At 43.2% G+C, this 23482-nt stretch overlaps 1 protein-coding gene across 1 annotated transcript in view; it reads left to right on the top strand.

Annotated features, from left to right (window-relative positions):
- ZNF385D (zinc finger protein 385D) overlaps positions 1–23482 on the top strand; it is a 757956-nt gene that overhangs the window by 483501 nt on the left and 250973 nt on the right. The gene's annotated exons all lie outside the window — the stretch shown is intronic.

Raw genomic sequence — 23482 nt, 5'->3', positions numbered from 1 at the left:
TGATGGTCAAAAAGAGAAATCAGTCTGTCTACAATCAGGTCATTCTCCTTGAGGAGACAGAAGTGGGTCTCTTGTACTTTAATTTTGCTTCATCACAGGGACTTTGGACCTGCCGCGGAGATGGTGCAGGTGTGTGTTCACCTTCACTGAAGGACACTGAGGGTCACAGTGGTTGCTTTTCTTTGGCGAACATGAAGAGTTTTCCATAGGAGTCTTGTTTTGAAATGGATGAAGCATAAATACAGCAGCATAAAGATCGTATTTCCAAAGTAAAGGTTTCTAATTCTAGGTATTTCAATAAAAGTACAGAAAGACCTGGCTCAGAATCAGATTTGTTGGTCGTTGAACGACCACACTAAAGTCCTGGGCTCCGTCTCTCTGAACAGCCTGCCTGCTCCGCTGTTAAGTGGCTTCTTGGCATCATCTTGCTTCCCAGACCCTGGAGATGATCCATCAGGTGCTTTACCAGGCCTCCGAGACCACTTGGCCTCCTGTCTCTCACAGCTTTGGAGAAGCCGGTGTACAGTTCCTGCAGGGTTGTGAAAGACTGGGTTTTAAGCTTTTGATTTGCCCTATGGGAACCATTAAAAGCAAAACAACTAATTTGATTGACAGTGAGTGTTCTTTGTCATTAAACAAAGATGAGTGATATATTGAGCTATAGGACACTGAGCAAATCTCTTTATCCTCTTTGCTGCTGTTTCCTCATCGTTAAAACAGAGGGAGTGGGCCTGATGATCTCTTCCTTTGCGTTTATAATGTTCAGAATACTTGAGCTTTTGTGGACAGAGACAGCCTTGTGTGGTGGTCCAGCTGGCTTCTGAGCTAGACTGCCTGGGCTCAAGTCCTAGAACTGCTCCTCACCGTCACCACGGCCTTGGCCAAGTCACACAATCGCTATGCATCTCAGTGTCCTTGTTGGCGAAATGGGACTAATCATTAACCTACTTCTTAGGCATGTGGTCATGATCATGTGGGTTACATCATTTAGAACGGGGCTCAGCCTATAATAAGCACTGTTTGAGTGAAGGTATTATGCTCATAAGTAGCCTTCTTATTTTGAATGTGGAAGTTCATAAACTAATGGATTCCCAAAGTTTTACCTGATTCCTTTTCTTATGTGATTGATTTGGACATGTGTTGGTGTTTTCCCCGGTTAAACCAAGAGACCCTATGTTGCTACACCTATTGGTTATTTCCTTCTAGTGCTGACTAAGTCACAACCAGTCCAAGATTAAGTCAGTCTGTGTTTCCAACTGAGTGGAACATTGCAAAGCCCCATATCCTGTAGTTCTGGGCTGAGAATTACAGCCCCATATCCTATAATTCCCAGATGTACAGAGCATCTCTGAGTAACACCCAGAGTTCTTGATTTTGTAGCAGGTGTGAAAATCTCAATCCACAAATTCAGGGTATATTAACTATACCATTTTATTGCTGTAAGTTGATTTTATTTTTGGTTCAAAAGCTCATTCCATGAATCTGTAGGGAAATGAAATTTAATTGTTTCAGAATGTGCTAAGGTTCTGGAATCTAACAGAGTATCTACCCAGCTTTTGGTGGGAGGGTTCCTCTGTTCATCAAGTGACGGGTCTGCATAGACGAGTGTGGGATGATGAGCCCCTGATGAGCATGGTCTTGGGGGCCCCAGTTCTCAACTGTGGACACACAAGCGTATGGGGCTTCAGTGGCCCCTCTTATGCAGATGTGCCCCAGCGCGGCTGCCTGTCTGCTGCCTCACGGCCTTCTTCCCTCTGCCCTTTTTGAGTTCAGATATGAGTCAGGAAGAATCATGAGACACCTGGGGAAAAAGAAGTGCAGTTAGGATGTAGGATGGGAGCTGAGCTCGGCTGCATAGAAGGGCATTCAGCAAAGCTGCTGGGACCCCTTAACCTCCTTACAGCCAGCTTCTGAGGGATGGCAACAGACGCTGCTTCCTTGACCTGGGTCATTGCAGCCAGCGGCTTTCAGACAAGAAAAGCTTCCTTGACTTTTCCTCGTACCCCTACTCTGTCCCTCCATCTCCTTAGACAATGGAGTCTCAATGCTTAGGGCCACTCTTATCTCAGTGATCCCTTTCTGCACCTGCATTTCTTGAGAGGAACCAATCCTGGAAATAGGTTAATGCTATTTATTGGTAGGAAAGAAATATTTCTTTCCTACAGAGTATGACCGTGGTCCATTCAGTCATCTGCTAGAGTTACCCGGCATCTATTATGTGCTGCGGCTGCTGCTAAGTCGCTTCAGTCATGTGCAACTCTGTGCGACCCCATAGACGGCAGCCCACCAGGCTCCCCTGCTCCTGGGATCCTCCAGGCAAGAACACTGGAGTGGGTTGCCATTTCCTTCTCCAATGCATGAAAGTGAAAAGTGAAAGTAAAGTCACTGAGTCGTGTCCAACTCTCGGCGACCCCATGGACTGCAGCCCACCGGGCTCCTCCATCCATGGGATTTTCCAGGCAAGAGTACTGGAGTGGGGTGCCATCACCTTCTCTGCTATTATATGCTAGGAATAGGGATAACAAAATTTGTGTTGTGACCTCTGCCATGAAATAATTTATAAAGGAGAAGCTGGGCAAATAAAGAAATATTTGTAAATGCAGGTGCTTTTATCGAGAATGATGCGTGGTACAGAATGGCCACTCAATGGCAGGAGTGGGAGGTTGTCTTAGTGAAGGTTTGGTGAGAAAGATGGAAACTCTTCTTGGCGTGCAAACAGGAAGGGAATTAATAGAAGGATTTAGATGCTTACAAAACATTTGGAGGTGCGGGGCAAACAAAGGTCAGAGCAGGCTGTTGCTGGCTCTTGGTTTTTCAGCTTGTTTTCATGGAGTTAGGAAGTTGCAGAAATATAGGATGCCTGGTAATCCCAGTCACTTTCATCCAAATCCCATGACTTTGGATTTTTTAAAAGATAACCATAGATAATAACCCATTGAATGAACTATGACTCTATTATTCCACATAGATATAAACAGAGAGAAGGTAAAGCTTTTACTTATAATCGAATGCAGTGAATAAACACAGGAAAATGAAAATAAAAAATTACCATTCTGCAACTTATCCAGCAAGAGACCTCAATGGATGATAAGCCTAAGTAGATGAAGGCAGAATAGGGAACATTGTATTTACATAGCCTCCGAATATTTCCACAAGAAAAAAAGGAATTTTATGGTGGAGACACCTAGCAGGCAACATTGATCTTGCTTAAGTGATCAATATTGTCATCCGTAATTCAACAAATAAATACCATGTACCACGCAGCAGAATGTGATGATAAGACAGCATCGCTAATGTGGTATCCCAAAGACGTGTATCCCAAATCTCCAGCGACTCTTAGGCTGAACTTCGCAGGCAGATCTCTGTGGGAATGTAAACCTCGAGCTTCCTGTCCTTAGGATGCCGGGGTACCACACGGAAGGAGGGGCAGTGCGGGGCTGCCAACAGAAGACATGCCCTGACGGCAGAATGGAAAGGGCTCCGAGGAACCTGAAACGAGAAAGTTCCAGCTATTCAGAGCAAGAGGCTAAGTGCCCTGGAGCCCAGTGTCCTGTTCCATAAAAGAGGAGTGACTCAGGCTCGCTTAGGTTTGCTATCAGAGAGGTAGCTGGGCTTTAAAACGCTGGAGGCGGAAGCCAGGAATGGGCTTGAGTAAGTAAGACCTTGGGGTATCCTTCGATTGGACCTAACTCGTTAAAAAATGACTATGTTCCCAGACAACTTTCTCCGAGGGTTTCAGAGCTGCCTTTCTGATTCTCATTCCTCTAGCACCCTTTCTTCATATTCTGCTCAGTCGTCATGACAATAACGAGCATTCAGAGTGTCATTAAAAAGGTGCAGCACGTGGAGGATGTGCTGATGAGGGCTGACGGTGAACCTGGCTCTGCGCTCCCCTCCCAAGACTGGGCTTCTTGTTGGCATAAAGATTAAATGGGTAAGCTTGACCTGCACATGCCAGATACTGAGCAAGTACTGAGTCTTGTCTCTTCCAGAAGATGCACAGGGCAAGGTGAGGAGGTCGCGCAGAGGGCAGGAAGGCAGAAAGGTGTGCAAATGCAGGAGGCGACATGTTTGCTTTGAGGGTGCTCTGGCTATCATGTTGTTGAACATTAAAGATGGAGATTAGCATAGAAAGTTTAACTCTGTGCTCTTCCTCTGGGTCATATTGTTTCATTGCCAGACAGGGGACAATTGGGAAGGAAGGAAGGGGAAAAGAGGGCGAGAGAGAAAGAGATCAAATCCTAGCGTCTGACATCATTTCTCAAAAACAGTAGTAACCTTACAAACAACTAGCCCTGTGCACTTGAACATGGCGTTACTTTGGGTTGGGAAATTTCATACATTGGAGGCAGAAAAGTGAACTGACGTGTTTTATAGGAATGCTTCCCATGTTTGGGGAGGCCTGGGAAGAATCAAGGGGATTGTGTCACGTGCGGATTCTGACTTAGCAGTTCAAGGATAGTGCCTGAGCATTTATGTGGGCAGAGGGAGGGGCGTCAGGAGAGGGACGCCATGCGCTGGGCAGGTCTCTCCTTCCCGTCGTCCCTTGGTTTGTTTGTTGGCTGGGCTGCACCTTTGCTGCTGCCTTGGCTTTTCCTGGTCGCGGGGAGGGGAGCAGGGCTGCTCTCTAGCTGCGGGCTTTTCTTGTTGCAGAGCTCAGGCTGGAGGGCGCCTGGGCCTCAGAAGTTGGGGCCCCTGGCTCTGGAGCCCCGGCTCTGTGGCTGTGGACTCGGGCTCAGCTGCTGCATGCATGCGGGGTCTTCCCAGACCAGGGATCTGACCCAGCTCTCCTGCGCTGGCAGCTGGATTCTTTACCACTGAGCCGTCAGGAGAGCCTCACGAGACAGGCACTAAACACTCCTGCAGAGCATTCCTTCTTTCACTCAGCAAGTATTTGTGGAGGGCCTACTGTGTGCTGAGCCCGTGGAGGGCCTACTGTGTGCTGAGCCCTTAAGATTCAACTGCAGAACTAGGAGCCAAGTCTCTGCTATTCTGGAACTTACTTCCTTGTATTTGTCTACTGGGCTTTGGGGACCCTTGAAGGTATCGGTAGCCACAGCTCTACCTCACATGATCCTTTTATGGTTGTGTCTGTAGCTCCCAGAAGTACTTGGAGCCTTGCTTATAGGGAGACATTGTTCAGGATGTTGGTTCTAGCCGCCAGTAATGAAAAACTGATTATGGACTAAGTATGTAAAATCATCACTTGTATCCCAACTGGTTAAAAGCAAAACTATTTTCTATGACATTTTTAAACTTTTATGTGCATTACAATTTTAAAATTGTTGTCGAGAAAAATATAGGAGTGAGTGTTTCATTCATTTACTCATTGAATGATTTCTCCATTCTGTAAAAGTTCAAGTCTCACTGGAAAAATTCTATGGATTGAAAAATCGGCCTCTGCAAAATAGCTCCATCAAAAGCCTGTGTGGTGGTATATCCCTGGTGGTCCCATGGTGGAGAGTCTGTGCCTCCGATGCAGGGCGTGCGGGTTCAGTCCCTGGTTGGGGAACTGAGAGGCCACATGCCATGGGACACGGCCAGAAATAAATGAATTCTTAAGGAAGCATCTGTGGGCAGGATAGTGCTAATAAGAGCGGCAGAGTAAGAGGAGGGTAAGAAGTACTTTTCTTACTCGCCGATTCACTCTGCACATTTATGAAGCACTGAGTGTGTGTCTGACACCCTAGTGGACCTAGAAATACGAAAGCAAAGATGAGAAGGAGAGGCAGAGGAGACGAGGGGGAATGGGCTTTGTGACTATGGCATCAACCAAGTTGATTTATCACTCTTGAGAACGCCCTTCTGTCAGCAAGTGGTAAGACATCTGGATATAAGGCACCCCGTTAGGCAATGAGCTCTATGCAAGCATTTTGCTGGGAAAGTGGGGAAGAGTAGTTAAAATGTTCTGTAAAGAACTCAGTAATTAAATCAGTAATGAACGTGCTACCTGAGGTCAAGGGGAGGAGAGGTCACTTGGAGAGGAGCAGAAAAGCTACACGGTATTGAGAGAATAGGACTGAAACAAATACTACACTACCGTAGGGCAAACAGATGTCTAGCGTGAGCTCAGTGCATGAAGCATGGCACCCAAAGCCGGTGCTCTGGGAAAACCCAGAGGGATGGGGTGGGGAGGGAGGTGGGAGGGGCTTCAGGACGGGGGCACATGTACCCCTGTGGCTGATTCATGTCAATGCGTGGCCAACACCATCACAGTATTGCAGAGCAGGCACGCTCCAATTCAAGCGAGCAGATAAATTCTTATTAGAAAGCTACATGGTAAAGGTTGGGTTGAATTTGGGGTCTGAGGTCAGCTCCGTATTCATCTTGTTCATGCAGTTACAGGGCTCGGAACATCACAGAGACTCAGTGCACGTCTGCTTTTAACGGAAGGATGGTTGACGCGCAGTGTTCTTCTAGTTTCGGGTGTACGACAGTGACTCAGTTTCATGTGTATGTACATACCTATTCTTTCTCATAGTCTTTCCCGCTATGGCCTGTCACAGGATACGGACTGACTATAGTTCCCTGTGCTCTGCAGTAGGTCCTTGCTGGTGTATAGTTTGCACATGACGGTGTGCACCTGTCAGTCTCCAACCCCTGATTCATCCCTCCCCCAGCCCTCTTTCCCTTTGGCAGCCATAAGTTTGTGTTCTGTATCCCTCAACACACATTTCTTGAGTGAACGAGTGGAGGGTGGATGGATGCATAGACAGGTAGCTAGGGCGGTAGACAGGCAGAAAAATGCATGGCAGATAACTGATAGAGGAGGCAGAGTCGTCACAGTTGTGTGATAAGAAGCATGACGACATGAAACTTTGGAACGTCTTAGTGCTCACTGCTTCATATGTTAGGTCATGTCTATATAACAAGTTTTTAATTTAAGCAATTATTAGGAAACATAGGAAGCACAGCATCAAACCATCCCCTTAATATGCATTCGCAATCTTATATTGGGTTGCGTGTTTATTTACTCCAGTTGTAGAAAAGGACAGTGGTGTGAAAAATCCGAGCGACTGCCTACAGAATCTAGTCTAAAATCAGTCCTTTGTATTTCTCATCAACAACTTCATGTGAGTCCAGAAGGGCTGTTACTGTACAGTGTTGGTGAGGCACTTTAGGACTTTAAAAGGACAGCTTCAAATGTGTTTTAATGTACAGAGATTATTCTACAGATTAAATATGCATTTATAATATTATAAGTGAATGACAAAAATACAGAACTCAAAATAGAAATTTTCAAGTTTTTTTTTTTTTTTTTAACCTTCGGATATAAATCCTTCAGGATCTTTATTTCCTCCATATTTAAAATGGGAGGGCTGCCCTATTGACTGGCACATTTTGTCTCCTTTCCTTTCAAAAATCATTCTTGACTTGTGCTTGCCCCCACGCCTGTGCAGCTTGCTTCCTGCTGCAGCTACGGAGTCGCCCCTCCTCTCTCAGCCAGTGTGGGAGTTGCAAAAACAGTCTTCATCACACCTCTGTTTGTTTGGTCCGGAGAGATATCAACTGAATTCAGTTTACACATTAGTAACTGTTTCTAAGAAGTTTTTACAACAGCTGCTCTCGGTAAATTAGGTAGGGAGCCAAGGTGAAATTGTGGGTAGAAAAATAAACCTGCCTTTCTTAGTCACAACTGGTAGAAGGTATGGAAATTTTGCAGATGAAAAATACCGTAGTAAATATAGTATTGATTACTAAGTTCCTTGCCCTTTAAATACAAGTGTAGCAGATTTCTAGCCAGTTCTATGCATTGTGTGCCATATTTGTACAGCAAAGGCATCTTTAAAAATGTATGGTTATTAAATCTTTCATTATATGTCTTCGTGTTGAAATAGCTATATAATATTCGCTTGAGCCATACCTCTTCCTGTGAACCAAAAATTGTAAAAGTCAAGAATACTTATAAGGACCCTCAGACACAAAATGACTTAAACACAGAATATCCAGGCTTGAAAATAAAAGGCTAAACAATTGCAGACAGCACAGATATTTTTCCTTTTTAATGCTTGTGCACTCTTTGACCAAGAAAACTATTTCCCTATTATTCCAAACATGATGTGATGAGAACAAGTTTCCCTCCCTGCCCTCCCCTTGGGCCTCCATTCTCTTGTCAGGGATGGTTAGTGGTTTTGTCTCTGTCCTTCCAGTGATATTTTTAAGTGTGAGCATGTTTCTCTCACTAAAGATTGAGGCATGATACACATTATACCTTTGTTTTCCTTTCTCAGCCCATTGAAGCTTTACTTTTGCAAAAGTATATATGGGACCTGTTTGCTTAGTCTGTATTTCATCCGAACTGTGATCCTGGGTCACCAAGAGGACCCAGAAAAGAGAGTGTCTAAGCTCCTTGTTTATTGTAGCAACCAGAGACTCCCTGGGTGATTTCCTGTTCCACACGTATAGATGCTTTAAAAAGGAAAGAAGCATTTTAGAGTTAATTTGTATCTGATGCAAATAGCTTCTTTTACAGAGAAGCCTAGAGTGATGGAGACATTCCCAGTTTCATGGCACAAGAGTGGGTAAGCTAAGAGAAAACTGAGACCCCTGACCTCTCTCTCACACGGATGCTTCTCATTGAGTCAGATCGTGGTGGGTCGCATTGTGTACCCCCAGCATTCATAACCCATGGTGCCTTAGAAATGCGATCGTACTTGGAAGTAGGGTCGTTAAAGATATAATTTGTGAAGATGAGGTCATTAGGGTGTACCCTAATTTATTATGACTGGTATCCTTATAGAAAGAGGACATTGGGACCCAAGGCAAGCAGAGAGGGCAGATGCATACAGACACAAGAACACTCTCTGTAAGCCGAGAAGAGACCCAGAGCACATCCTGCCTCCCGGCCCTCAGATGGACCCAGCCCTGCTCACACTTTGGTTTTGGACTTCTCGCCTTCAGAACTGTGAGATAATACACTTCTGTTGTCGAAGAACACCCAGTTTGTGATACTCTGTTGTGGCCACCCAAGCAAGAAAGGATTATCTGGTCTCCCTACCTACACTGGCACTCCACAGTGTTCCTGACGACTTGTAATCCAGCTTCTCACTTAACTGTCTCCCATGACAGTAAATAAGGCTACCCCGGGGAGAGAGGGGCTCTCCACCACTGGTCACACGTGCTGTAAAGTTCGCTATCTGGAGCCACTGCGGGCTCCCTGTAACTGGTGTAAACCAAGGAAGAAGATAAAGCACAATCTATTGCTTTTATGAAAAAAAAATTATTGATCACAAATTAAGCAATAAGGGCTGCTAAGGAATGCAATTTTACACCCACCTTTAAAAAAATCCAATTTCATAAGGGCCTTACTTCTTAAAGGTGTTACCCAGATGACATTGGTTAGGAAACCCAGGGCCTTGGGGTAAAATAACTTGCCCTGATTTTATATATATATATATACTTTACTGGTAGCTCAGATGGTAAAGAATGCACCTGCAATGTGAGAGACCTTGGTTTGATCCCTGGGGTGGGAAGATACCCTGGAGGAGGGCATGGCAACCCACTCCAGTGTTCTTGCCTGGAGAGGAGCCTGGCTGTCTACAGTCCATGGGGTCGCAAAGAGTCAGACATGAATGAGTGACTAAGCACAGCACATCGTGTGTGTGTGTGTGTGTGGGTGTGTGTGGGTGTGTGTAGATATATACACACATACATGTATCTATTCTTTTGCAGATACTTTTCCTATGTTGGTTTTTACAGAATATTGAGTAGAGTTCCCTTTGCTTACAGTAGCGTCTTATTGACTGTCTGTTTTATATATAACAGTGTGTGTGTGTTAATGCCAACCTCCTAATTTATCCCCCATTTCCCCCTTTGGTGACCACAGTTTGCCTTCCAAGTCTGTGAGTCTGTTTCTGTTTTGTGAATAAGTTCATTTGTATCATTTCTTATTGTACTATCTTTAATCTATTATTGGAGCCTTAGTATACATTACAGGCTAATTAACTAAATAATCTTTAATTCCTTAGAAAGCTTAGCTCTAAGATAATAAACTGTTTCCTAATTAACATCCTGGCTGTGAATGGACAGTTATGGAAAAGAATATCTGGAGCTTCAGTCACCCTCACAAACGTTCATGTTGAACATGGCCAACCATTGTTAGGGGAATAAATTACTTATAGTGATAACAAATTTAAAAAATCTTCCCATCCTGGTAACAATTTTAAGGCTCAAGACCCATCTTCACATGTAAGAAAAAATTACTAAATTTAGGCTTTATAAGATCTGAGCTCTAGGTCTAATATTTTCTCTTCGGCAGAACCCTGAGTCCTCATTCTCTCATCTGTGAAATGGGAGTAATCATATTGATCACATAAGAGCATCTAAAGATGTTAAAGATGAATATTAGGCATTTCTGTATAATAAGGACGTCTATTGAATTCTGAATTCTGGGCTCTGGTGTGGGGACCCTAATGAACATCTTTTACAACCTCCTGCATGTGATTCCTTTGCCCCTTAAAGGTTGAGAATCACTGAATTCCACTCTGTGGTCAAAACTGGTGGGAAAATCCGTTTTCACGGCAGAGTGCAGATGAACCAGCAGCCTTCTCAGACTGTCTTTTGAGGGAAGCTCCACACCCTCCCAACGCAAATGCAAAGAACAATGTTAAGGCTGTTTCTCATGACTCTTCGTCAAAGGAATGAGAACTTTTTGCCAGCAGACTATTAGGTTTTATGACTCAGTGCTTCTCAAAGTGGAGTTCTCAGACCTGTATGTGCTGGTCCAAGAACTGATTCCAGGTCTGCAATGAGATAAGTGCTGAGACGGGGGCGGGGGGCGCTAGCAGCCTTTAGAAGATTATAGCAATTTAGGAGAGCAGACTGACATCTGTTGACGCTAATACAGAGTTATGGCTTGTGTTTTGCATATCTTTGTCGTTCTGTTTTTTTCTGGTCATTCACTTCTGGTACATTTCCTGAGGCTGGGGCTGTGACTGATGGGAATGCTGGCCCATCCGCAGAGGGCATTGGGGAGCAATGCTCTCTTACTGTTAGGGCTTCAGAGCTCCATCTACACGTTGGAAGCGAAGGGATTTTGAAGCAGTTATTGAATTTAGGTAAGTTGCATGGTATATGATTGAAGAAGCTGAAAATGCAATTTGACTCAAATTCTTTTAGCTCTACCCAGTTTCCCTGATCCTGGTGAGGTGTGGCAATGGCAAGTGGCTCTCCCTGAGACTCATAAATCAAGACAGTAGTAGAAACAAAAGTGGAATAATTTGCATTGTGCTTCTCTCTGAAGTACTCATTTTATCATGAGTTTGGGGGAATCATAAAGCGGTAAAATTAACAGTTAACTCCTGAACTGTCTTTTGAACACTGTGAAATGGAATTTACTTCAAGGACCTCACTGAGGGATTTTAGAGAACTAAAGAAAAAAGGAAAACTTCAGTGACTGTACCTGAGGATATTTCTTTATCTTGATTTCTAAATCCAAATCATTTTTTAAATAGAAAGTAGAATAAATAGTCCAGTACTAGGGCCTCCCGGTGGCTCAGCTGGTAAAAAATCCACCTGCAGCGCAAGAGACCTGGGTTCCATCCCTGCGTTGGGAAGATCCCCTGGAGAAGGGAAAGGCCACCCACTCCAGGATTCTGGCCTGGAGAATTCCATGGACTCTATAGTCCATGGGGTCACAAAGAGTCGGACATGACTGAGTGACTTCACTTTCACAGTAAGTTGGGAACATTTAAACCAGTTTTTCAAAAGCAATCCCACAGAGGAACAATGAGTTTTAAGCAAACATCCTAGTGTTCTTCAGAACACCTCTGTCTATCTACTGCTTTAGTGCTTCCGCGACTTTTGTCACCTGCTTCATTGAAAAACAAGTCTCTGCTCTTTTAGGAATTTAGAACAGGAAAGACAGACAGAAGAGGCAATCAACCCTCTCTGGTGCTTTGTTCATTTATAGATGTATTTATTCACATAGATGCTGCTTGTGTGTGATGGGCCATAAGGGGAGATGGCCTTGTTTTTCCAGATAATTCTGTTTTTTTTTTTTTTAAACAAAAAAATTGGAAAATACTAATTTGATTTTCAGAATCAACTTAATTAATTCTAACTGAATTCGCTCTTACACTACCTCTCAGATCCATTGACATGTCCTAGGTCTGAGATCCTGCTTTGGAAAGAGGGAGTGAAATAAAGGAGAATAATTTTAAGCTCTGGGTTTGTTTTTATTTTGCTTACCTAAAACCATAGTAAAAATTCAGAATTTGGAAAAAAATACATACACACGTATGTGGATATATAAGTTTATGCATGAACACATGATTTTCACTGGGGGTCATGGTGTGTTCATCAAGCTTAACTCGAAAATATTCACTGCAGCATTTTTTTTACACTTATTTTATTGAAGTATATAGTTGATTGATTGACAATGTCGTGCTGATTTCTGTTATACACCAAAGTGATTCAGTTATACACACAGACACACACAGACACATATGTATGTACACATTCTTGTTCATATTCTTTCCCATTATGGCTTATCCAGCAACAGTTTATTAGCCCAAAAAAAACCCCAAATACATAAAAGCTAATGTGTTATCAAAGGCAAACTAGATATATAGATATTGAGATCTTTTTACCTTTAGAAACATTTGAAGTGAAAGAATTGTTTTTATGTGGGAATACCATAAAAGCATAATGTTGGGTGAGAAAGAACACAAGTTGCAAGTTGTATACAGAATTCTAGAAAATTTCTGTGAGTATTTTTAAATCACGTGGCGATGAGAGAGAGAGAGACAGACTGATTGTCGGTGCATGACAACACGGGCTGGAAGGTTACACGTCAGATCTCAGTTTGCAGATGGCTTTGAGGAGAGCCAGACACACGAGGCCTGCTCAGGGAGCAGGGACGTGTCTGCAGTGCTTCAGTGTCCGAGTTCTCTCATTTTAAAAAAGATATATCCGGAAAAAAATAGTAACATAGCGTTTCATTCTAAGTAAGCAGTACATAATTACTATAGTATTCTATGTCTTTTATGTGCTAGAAAAATGTTGAATTTTGTAAGTTGCATATATCTTCAGCGAAATACTTCATTGCAACATGTACTACCTATAGTACATGATCAGCTAAGGGCTCAGCTGATAGTAACACTCGCATGTGCCCCTAATTTGCATTTTCCGATCAGTGTGGCCCAGCTCTGAGATTTCTGTGTCACCCTTAGGACTTCACTCGTTGAAAGGGCAAAATCAATATCTAGATTAGTATCTAGATAGAAAGGCTAGTGCGCTGACTCTTTTTACCGTCTGCGATTAGGGGAGATTCCAAGGTCAGTCAGAAAACGTGTTGGCTGAGCTTGGCAACTTATTTCTAAAATCGAATTTCAAATTTAATTTGTGTAGACATTATCCTTTAAACACCTGCACATTCAGTAAAGGTCAAAGAGGTTAGTAAATTTTCTGGATTTCATTATTAATACCGATTGTAGTGAAATTTGATTGAGGTAGTCCTAGGCTCTATCAAGTTTCCAGCATAGCAGGGCTGATATTTCAGAGTCATGGGCAAATTAATATCCCCGTTTAAACACTGCCCTTTGAGTATTTCTCAGAAGTGGTCAACTTTATTTACACATCCTTTAGAGCAAGTTGCTCCAAACGGCAAATGTAAAATGTCAACACTTAATTTTCTGCTGAAAAGTCTTTGTTTTTCAAAGAAATTTTGTTTTTCAAGGAATTGCCATACTTTTTGGGGAAGGCAATGGCACCCCACTCCAGTTGTCTTGCCTGGAAAATCCCATAGACAGAGGAGCCTGGTGGGCTGCAGTCCATGGGGTCGCTGAGGGTCGGACACGACTGAGTGACTTCACTTTCACTTTTCACTTTCATGCATTGGAGAAGGAAATGGCAACCCACTCCAGTGTTCTTGCCTGGAGAATCCCAGGGACGGGGAGCCTGGTGGGTGGCCGTCTATGGGGTCGCACAGAGTCGGACACGACTGAAGCGACTTAGCAGCAGCAGCAGCCATACTTTTTAGATAAGCATCACATTATTATTTTTTTTCCCAGTGTGTTCACGGGCTTTCTTTTTATTTGATATGCATATTATGTATTTTGCTTGGAGAATGAGTGCCTCGCAGCGTCGCGTTCGTTTCTGCAGTCCAGCAGTGTGACTCAGCGGCACGTGTGTGTGTGTGCGCATCCCCTCTCTCTTGCGACGCCCTCCTTCCCGCCGCCACCCCCAGGGTTGTCACGGAGCCCGAGTGCAGCCGGCGCGCTCCGCCGCAGCCCCCGCAGCCGTCTGCTTCATCCACGCTTGTGATGTGTATCCGCACCGCTCTCCCCATTGGCTCCGTGTCCACACGCCTGTTCCTCACATCTGTGTCTCTCTTCCTGCCCTACACACAGCTTCATCAGTACCATTTTTGTACATTCTGTATATACTGGGATTTTTTTTTTTCCTTTTAGAAGCAAGGATCATTGAGTTTACTACACCATACCTGTCATACAACTTCTTCAAGAAGTTAAAAAGTCCAATTTAAATTTAAAGTTCATTGACAGGACCTGTCTATACACTCCAACCACTTTTAATAATAACTCAAAGAAATCTCTCATCACCACTCAAACAAGAGGAAAAATAATCCAGACTGCTGAGATTCCAGCTACAACAGGACCAAAGTACCGTTTCCTCCTCATAACAGAGTTTAGTGATCACAAAAGCTCTTTATGGAATATCTGATGAATCTGCTTAGTTTTAGTTGAATGAAAATATCATAAACCCGAACAGAAATGAGGTGATAAATTATAGGCTTTCAGCCTCAGAAATTTCCTTCACTTTTTTCTTTTAACAAATGTCACGGAGAACAGACTGGCGGGTGCCAGGAGGGAGGAGGCTAGGGGAGGATGGGTGGGAGGTGAGCTTAGCAGAGGTGGGTGTTTATGTACAGAATGGGTGAGCTACAGGGCCCCACCCACAGCGCAGGGACCTGTATTAAATATCCTGTGACAGACTGGCAATGGAGAAGAATATGGACCTATAAGCACTTAACGCAAGACTGTAGAACAGCTGCCAGAGAAGGCAGTAGTGCCTCCCTCCAGTACTCTTGCCTGGAGAATCCCACAGCGGAGGAGCCTGGTGGGCTGCAGGCCACGGGGTCGCGAAGAGTCGGACACGAATGAGCGACTTCACTTTCACTTTTCACTTTCATGCATTAGAGAAGAAAATGGCGACCCACTCCAGTGTTCTTGCCTGGAGAATCCCAGGGACTGGGAGGCCTGGTGGGCTGCCGTCTATGGGGTCGCACAGAGTTGGACTGAAGCGACTGAAGCGACTTAGCAGCAGCAGCAGCAGCAGAGCAACTGTACTTCATTAAATATGTCAGATAATTGTATGAGGCTGAAAACTATATTGCTGGCAAAAGTGAAAATATAAAAGCTAGCATACACCTTAAAAAGGAAAACAGCCCACATCAACTTCAGCAAACTTCGAATCTGCTCACGACTTCATCTGACGTCTCACGATGACTTCCCTCTTTTCAAAGTCGAATGCACTGTTCTCAGAAGCCGTGGGTTTGTGCAGTGAGGAGGAAGCACTCCGTGCCTTGTGTGGCATTCCCTGGTGTCTAACCGCCCGAAAAGTGTCAGGGATCTGACAGGAGAACGTGCAGAACGGGAAGCCTGAATGGCTCTCAGAATTCTTTTGAAAGCACGATCCACTCTGCTCTTTATCCTAAATAGCTTGTCACTTGCAGATGCTGATGAGCTATTTGAAGGAATTTTGAAAAAATGTATCCCTTAAGGACGTTCATGCTGAATAAAGACAAATGCATGCATGTAAGCACTTCTTTCTCCCCTGCTTACTGTGCTGCCCATTTGACCCGGTTAAGAATGCTCCAGAGGTAGCTGGCAGCGAGAAGGGCATCAGCTTGACTCATGACAGAGCCAAGTAAGCTTAAAAGAACACCCTAGAAAAACACTGCAAGAGCAAAGGAACATGTTCCAAGCTGAGTTTTGGCTCTTGAAGTCATTTCTGGGATTTAAAGTTGACAACACGTGGGATTGGTTTACATTTAATATGCAATGCTATAGGTGTTTGGAAGCGTTGATTCCATATGCCATGCCTCATTTCTGCTTTTATTTTGGCCACCCTTCCCACACGTTCAGGCTTTGAAATACCAGGACTCTGAATGCATCCCTGCCTGTTGCATCTATGAATCTTCTTGCCAACTTCAATGTTTGACTGTAAATATAGTAATTAGTTCTGTAATCCCTGTCTGATTTCATGTTTAGGACACTGGCTTGCTCAGTGGAGGTTTTCTGTCTTTCTATGGGTGTATTGGCTGGTTGGTTGCCATTATTTTTAACTGATGTCGACAACTTGAGTGTTTCAGTAGAAGATGTAGAAGAATAAATCACTCTAGTTTTCTCTCCTATCCTGGGCATAATCTGCTCCAGTTTCTTCTTTTTCTTACTTTTAAGAAAAACAAAAGTGTTATAGATATGATGTGGTCTACAAAGCACCAATATAATAAAAACCTGTATTTTATTTATACTGTTTAAGACAAATATGTCTTTAATGTGGAACACTGATGTGCAAGGACTTGACCTAAGGAATTCTGCCTCAAAATAATTAGCTTATGTTTCATAATTATGAGCTTTGCTCTCGTAAATATTGGCTCTTGATAATGTGAGTATCAAGATGTGAGTATCAATAAAAGAAGCATATATATGAAATGTGAAAATGTGTTTATGAGCTTGATTGCCGGCAGATAATATAGAACCACAAATCATATGAACTAGTAGGAGATAGCTATGAACGGAGAACTTCAATAATGACTAGTCTCATTTAGGGTCTTTAGGACATAAAGACTCCATTGCTCACTCACATTGTGAAGTATAAGATATTCGTGCTATTGCTGTTAGAGAAGGCGTTACTTGCTTGTTGACATCAACAGTCCACGTGGTCACTTCAAGAATGGGGCACCTTCCTACTTCTTTGCAAGCTTTGACTCATTCGTTAAGTCAATAATACTGTTACCATTAAGGTTGTAGTCATGGGACATAGACAGTGACCAAGAGCCTGTCTTTCTCTTTAAGATCTTAGACTCTCCATCTAGGGAACCTGGAAGAAATTATTTTGATTTATGAACGACAGGCATTTATTTATCATGTGACTAACATAACTCTCAGAGATGAAAATAGCAGAATTTATAAATGTTTGTGGAATGTTTAGAATAAATGAAGAATAAAGCTCATAATTTAGATGAGGAGGCAGGCAAAAGAAACCAACACACTTCATGTAATTTTAATACTATAGTAAATTCAATACTATTAATCTGACAGATTGATTGCTTTTAATGAATCAGTTGGCTTTTATTTGGACAATGTCAAAGAATTGAACAAAATATTCCATCCTATCTCATTGTCTTTTAGCTAGCTTGCATTTATGATAAAAGAGCTATATCCAATTTTACATCCATTATAAATTAATTAAGCTTGGGTTTTGAACTATATAAAACATACAGTAACAGGACTGAAGCTCTAAATATTTTCTAGTTCTCAAGAGTTGTTTTGCCAGGATTCCTCCTTGTATACATGGAAAGTCTTAGGGAATGGGTTTCTTTCGTTATATCCTCAGAAAGGACATTAAGTGTTACTTTTGGTAAGAAAGCTTTTGATGTGGTTGGACAACCCTTCTGAGGCAAGTTCAGCAAAATTCCGTGATGTCAGCCCGCTAAGCAGTTTCTGTGGACATGAATTCACGACCACGCCCTTTGCCATTCTCCAAGAGTACAGAGTGTTCACGGTATGTTTATAAACTACAGTACCAAACACTCACTGGTGCTATCCAAACAGACTTCTTTTCTTCCAGAACATTCTTCCTGTTTGCCTTCTAACCTTCTTTTGCCCACAGTTAAGCAGTATGCGTGCATGCAGTTCTAAGCAATCAGGAGGCTTATAATGTAACACACACTTTTTCAGCCACATTACTGTTACGTGGGGTGAGGCCAGTGCCCTCCAGCACCAGTGCGCAGTTAAAGCAGAGCACCTGCTTCTAACGGAGTCAGAGGCCAGACTGGTGCTGCCTGACGGTGAACCACGCGTCAAGGAGCACGGCTTACAGCTGCAGGTTGCGGTGTGGGGTCAGAGTCCGAGGCTTGTGTTCTAGGTACACTACAACTATGTATGTAGTGATGGGGAAGTTACTTGGTCCATTAGGCCTCAACTTCCTCATCTGTAAAATGGAACGGATGCTACTAATCGCCTTGTGGGTTAAATGAGATACCACGTAGTTAAGTGAGATAACACTGTGCTGGTTTGGAGCAGTTCTGAGAACAGCAATGGCAGTCTCTTCCTTGTTATTTCCCGATGGGTCTTTTCCAGTTCTTTCATCACAGCCTTAAATCTGTTGAATTCCTGTTTGGGGACATTTTGATTAAGTAATCCTAAAACATGGTAAAACTCTCACAGAGTATAATTGTCAATCTTTGTTTGTATCGATGTTTATAGCAAACGAAAACTGTAAGCAAGATCGTGATTCCCTGCCTTCTCTCCCCACCTTGATTTGTGTGAGAAGCAATTTGCACAGCAGATCTGTAAGAAGTAACTCCAGACCACCCAAGTTTCTCTGGAGTCTCATAACCCTTCGGGTCCTTTGCATGCAAAACATTCTCATAAAGGAGATTAAATGAAGTGCTCTCCAGATTTGTCAAGTCTTAATGAGAAAAATCGCTTTAAAATAAATTTTAATAAAGCATCTTAAGTAACAACTTAATCAGTTGAAGTTTACACCATTTTTCTTAATAGCATTCAGATGAGAAAGATCAATGATTATTTTATTCTGCTCAGCCTATAAAATTGATAATGGATGACATATAATATTATAGCACATAAAATCTACAGTTAACTATGGGCAGTTGTTAACCTGTTTTTTTAAAACTACATTTAAAATGAAAAGTGATGTACTTTAAGAAATTATTTTGTCCAACCAGTCAGGGATAAACAAAGAAGCACTTTTTACGACCACAATTAATTCTGTGGGTAAAAGAAACAGACTCATAGATAATGAAAATGCAACAAAATCATTGTTTTAGGAATTCAGCTGTGTTAATGGGTATTATGTAATTGGCTCTATTACCTGACAGTCTTCAGAGCTTAAAATACTCTTGAAAAGCAAGCATTTGTTGCACCCATCTTGTTAGTTGCTCAGTTGTGTGCCATTCTTTGGGACCGCATGGACCTTAACAGCCTGCCGGGCTCCTCTGTCTGTGAGATTCTCCAGGCAAGAACACTGGAGTGGGTTGCGATGCCCTCCTCCAGGGGATCTTCCTGACCCAGGGATCGAGCCCGGGTCTCCTGCATTACAGGTAGCTGAGCCACCAGGGAAGCCCCCTAAAATGCTCTTGAAAAGTAAGCATTCATTGCATCTGTGGTGGTAAGGAAATTGAAAGAAAGAGGGAACTAAGTAAGAAAGGAAGCAAGAAAGAAAGAGAAAATAGGGAGGGAAGGAAGGAAAACAGGAGTTATTCATCACTACCACTTAGCATCTTCTGCCAAAGATGTGGGTGCCTTGAACTGATTTCCAGTAAGATCATAAGAAGACTTTCATGTTGAAGTTTTGTGTAGTTTTATTACATGCTATTTAGGCAATCTGTTTAAAAGATTAGTATTTAGAAAATGACTGTAATTTGCTTAACAGCCATATGAGGATTTTGATAATGAGAATTATTTCTGAACATTTGGATTGTCTGTATAATATTGAGATATTTAGATCTGGCTATACCTGCTGTTTTTCTTGACTATTCTGTTTTGCTTAAAAATGAGAAGCTACATATGTTGTTGAGGCATTGATTACTGATTGAAAAGACCTCAGTACCCTAGGATGAATGTCAGATCACAGAATCACTCTGGACTGGCTGCCACTCTGCCCAGCGCTGACACCAGCAGGCCGAGGAGTCAGGCAGAGTGGGCCTGGGCAGTGCTGTCCTTATACACAGAAACCCAGGACTTTCCCTTGCTTCGTATGCGTGATCCCTGAGCTGAGGCTGTTGGCTCCAAATGCCGGCTGAAGACATTCCCAGAAAAAATATGGAAATAGAGAAAAATCACTGCAGATGGTGACTGCAGCCATGAAATTAAAAGACGCTTACTCCTTGGAAGAAAAGTTATGACCAACCTAGATAGCATATTCAAAAGCAGAGACATTACTTTGCCAACAAAGGTCCATCTAGTCAAGCTTATGGTTTTTCCAGTGGTCATGTACGGATGCAAGAGTTGGAATGTGAAGAAAGCTGAGCACCAAAGAATTGATGGTTTTGAACTGTGGTGTTGGAGAAGACTCTTGAGAGTCCCTTGGACTGCAAGGAGATCCAGCCAGTCCATTCTAAAGGAGATCAGCCCTGGGTGTTCCTTGAAAGGAATGATGCTGAAGCTGAAGTACTTTGGCCACCTCATGCAAAGAGTTGACTCATCGAAAAAGACTCTGATGCTGGGAGGGATTGGGGGCAGGAGGAGAAGGGGATGACAGAGGATGAGATGGCTGGATGGCATCACCGACTCGATGGACATGAGTTTGAGTGAACTCCGGGAGATGGTGATGGACAGGGAGGCCTGGTGTGCTGTGATTCATGGGGTCGCAAAGAGTCGGACATGACTGAGCGACTGAACTGAACTGACTGAAGTAGGCCTCTGATGGTTGAAAAGTGAAGAAGTTAATTTCATTTTTTTTCACTGCCTCTGAAGTGGGTGGAGGTTATAGACTTGTCAGAGAGATCAGATTTTCTCTAGATTTGACATGTTACCCACATCCTCTGTTTGACGAGTTCCCCACAGCCTTCGTGAGCACACGGCAGACACCCACTTAGTATGGGCTGAACGGATCAGTCTTGGCACTTCTGGCTGGTAAGTCCTTTTGAAAATTTGCAGCTTACCTCTCAAAATGAAGATCTGGTTCAAACTGAAGCATTGCCATTCAGCAGGTGTAGCTTTCAGGCCATTTATTTCAGCTCCCTTAGCAGCTGATTCTTTATGTATAAAATAAGGAGAAAAGTGCCTAAAATAGTAATAAGCAAAATTCCCAATCTAAAACGGTTTATACTGTTGTGCTGAGCACAGTCCCAGGTAAGTAGGTGCTCAGTGAATGGCATTTTCCTTCCTTTTCTTCCTCAAAACCAAACCCACGGTTGCCTTTCATTCCACGGTTGCCTTTCATTCCATGGTTTGTTTTCATGTCCCACAAGCATATAGCCTTCTTCCTCAATTTTTGAAAGGGAAAAGCCATTTAAAAGTCTTCCCTGAACTTTTCCTTTTTAAAAAATGTAGTTTGGCCCTGTGGCCACGGACAGCTGCTCCCCTTCCAAGCCTTTTCCCAGCCCCTGTACACTAGGGCCCTCTGAGTTTACGGAGAGGCTCATCTCAACCCAATTCTTGCCATCATCTGCCCTTTGAGATAGAAGACAAAATCGAGATTCAAATGTATTGAACTATAAGCCAATAAAGTGAAAAAACTAAACACCTTGCTGGTGAAAGAGATCCTCGCTGCATTTTTATTTTATTGTATGAAAGTGTAGTTCACGTAATTCTGCCTGAGTTTCAGGTGTACAACAAAACGGTTCAGTTTTATGTATATTCTCTTTTAGATACTTTTCCGTTACAAGTTATTATAAGATATTGAGTTCAGTCCCCTGGGCTATTATAGAGTAGGTCTTTGCTGATTATCTATTTCATGTACAGTAGCCTGTGTATGTTAATCCCAAACTCCCAATTCATCCCTCCGCCTCTCTTCCCCTTTGGTAATAACCATAAATTTGTTTTCTATGTCTGAGGGTCTATTTCAGATAAATCCATTTGTATCATTTTTCAGGTTCGTTAATGTACAGTTTCTGTCTGTACCTCATAATGAGCGTGGACCTGAAAAAGCTAACCATTCCCTGGGGCCCGGCTGCTGTGACTTCAAGTCGAGCAGGGAACCCCAGGCCATTGAAATGAAGTCACTTTAGCTTTACCGAGTCCCCTTCTTTCTGTCTTTTCTTCCCCTGCACAGAGACTGCTAGTGCTGGGGAGGGTAGCTCCCTGCCTCGGAAGCAGATGGGGACTGCAAGCAGCCTCAGCTTTTCCAGGAACTTGAGTGTTGTGCCCCCTTCTGTAATTGACTAGCTGACTGGCTACTTAACCAGAGCTGTATTTCTCAGATTCCCAGTCCAGCTCGAAATCCCTCAACGCAGCCTGCCAGTGGATTTGGAGGTTTATCATTCATTTCTGAGTTCTGCTGTCATCCTCGAAATAGAGGCTGTACAGCAGGAACAAGCCCGCTGCGACTGACCTTTTATCTTCCCTCCTTTCTGTCAGTTCCAAGTGCCGCTGAGATCCTGCCTGAGTGGGAGGTTAGAGATGGAGGCTGGGTGGGTTGCTTATTCTGGAGTCCACCACCCCTTCCTTCCTGTGCCTCTTCATTCACGCCCAAGCCCCAGCTGCTGGTGTGACCTCACCAGCCTGTACCATCTCCCTCCCAACAACTGTTTATTTTATCAGTGACAGCCTTGGCTGCAATTGGATTTGGACAACTGTTAACTGATGAGTGTGGCTTTGATGGCACAGCTGTTGCCAATTCTGTTACTGCCCCATGGAGGCAAGAACCTGGGAACTCGGTTTGGAATGCTCAGAACGTTCTCAGGCAGCGCTGCCCGAGGGCTGCTGAGCTTCCTGACTTAGAGGGAACCCGGGGTCCACTGTCGTCTCGTCTCAGAGGTCATTTTGTCCTTTATATATCCTGAGGCTTTTGTTATGCTCAGACAGGTACACACTTTTATTTTGTGTTATTTTGTGTGTTTATGAGAAACTGTGTGCCAGAAGTAGTCATCAGAGAAACTATGAGTGTCATCTATAAACTAGACGCCAGCTGGGCATTTCATTTAGAGGAGGATCAAGACAGGATTTTATCTTAAAAATGAGGTGCTGTGCTCACTTTCACACAACAGGGAATTCTGTTCCATCTCAGGGAAGTGTCATTTATCTTTTGTAACGCATAAGGGTGTGTGTGCAGTAAACTTTACTTTGAAAAACAAAAACCTGAACTTCGTATCTGCAGGCGTCCTGCACCACCACTCACTGTTGTTTCATCACACTTTTCAGAGACTGTGGGAGCTTGCGTTTGTCTTTTTACGAATCGAAGCTCTGTGGCAGCCCCACGCCGAGCAGGTCTCTGGGCACCATCTTTCAAAACTATTGCTCACTTTGCGTGTCCGTGTCAGACTTAGTCATTCTCACAGGTTTTCAAATCGTCCACCGGTAAAAAAGATTATGACTTCACTGAAGACTCCGGTGATGTCTAGCATTTATTTTTTGCAATAATGCATTTTTGATCTAAGGTATGTACTTTATTCTTCTAGGTAAAAGACTACTGCACATTTCATGGGCTGCAGTACAGAGAGCATGTCTGGTTGAACTTTGTGTCCATATTAGCTCCAAGTGGGTAGCCAGGGTCCATTTGTGAGAATTTGAACTGTGGTCATATGCAACTGAGGGCCTGAACATTTTGCTGT

The sequence above is a fragment of the Capricornis sumatraensis genome, chromosome 4 (genome assembly GCF_032405125.1).
Source record: "Capricornis sumatraensis isolate serow.1 chromosome 4, serow.2, whole genome shotgun sequence".
NCBI classification, from domain to species: Eukaryota; Metazoa; Chordata; class Mammalia; order Artiodactyla; family Bovidae; genus Capricornis; species Capricornis sumatraensis.
The sequence above is the reverse complement of the archived record's forward strand: the minus strand, read 5'-3'. Positions and strand labels throughout refer to the sequence as shown.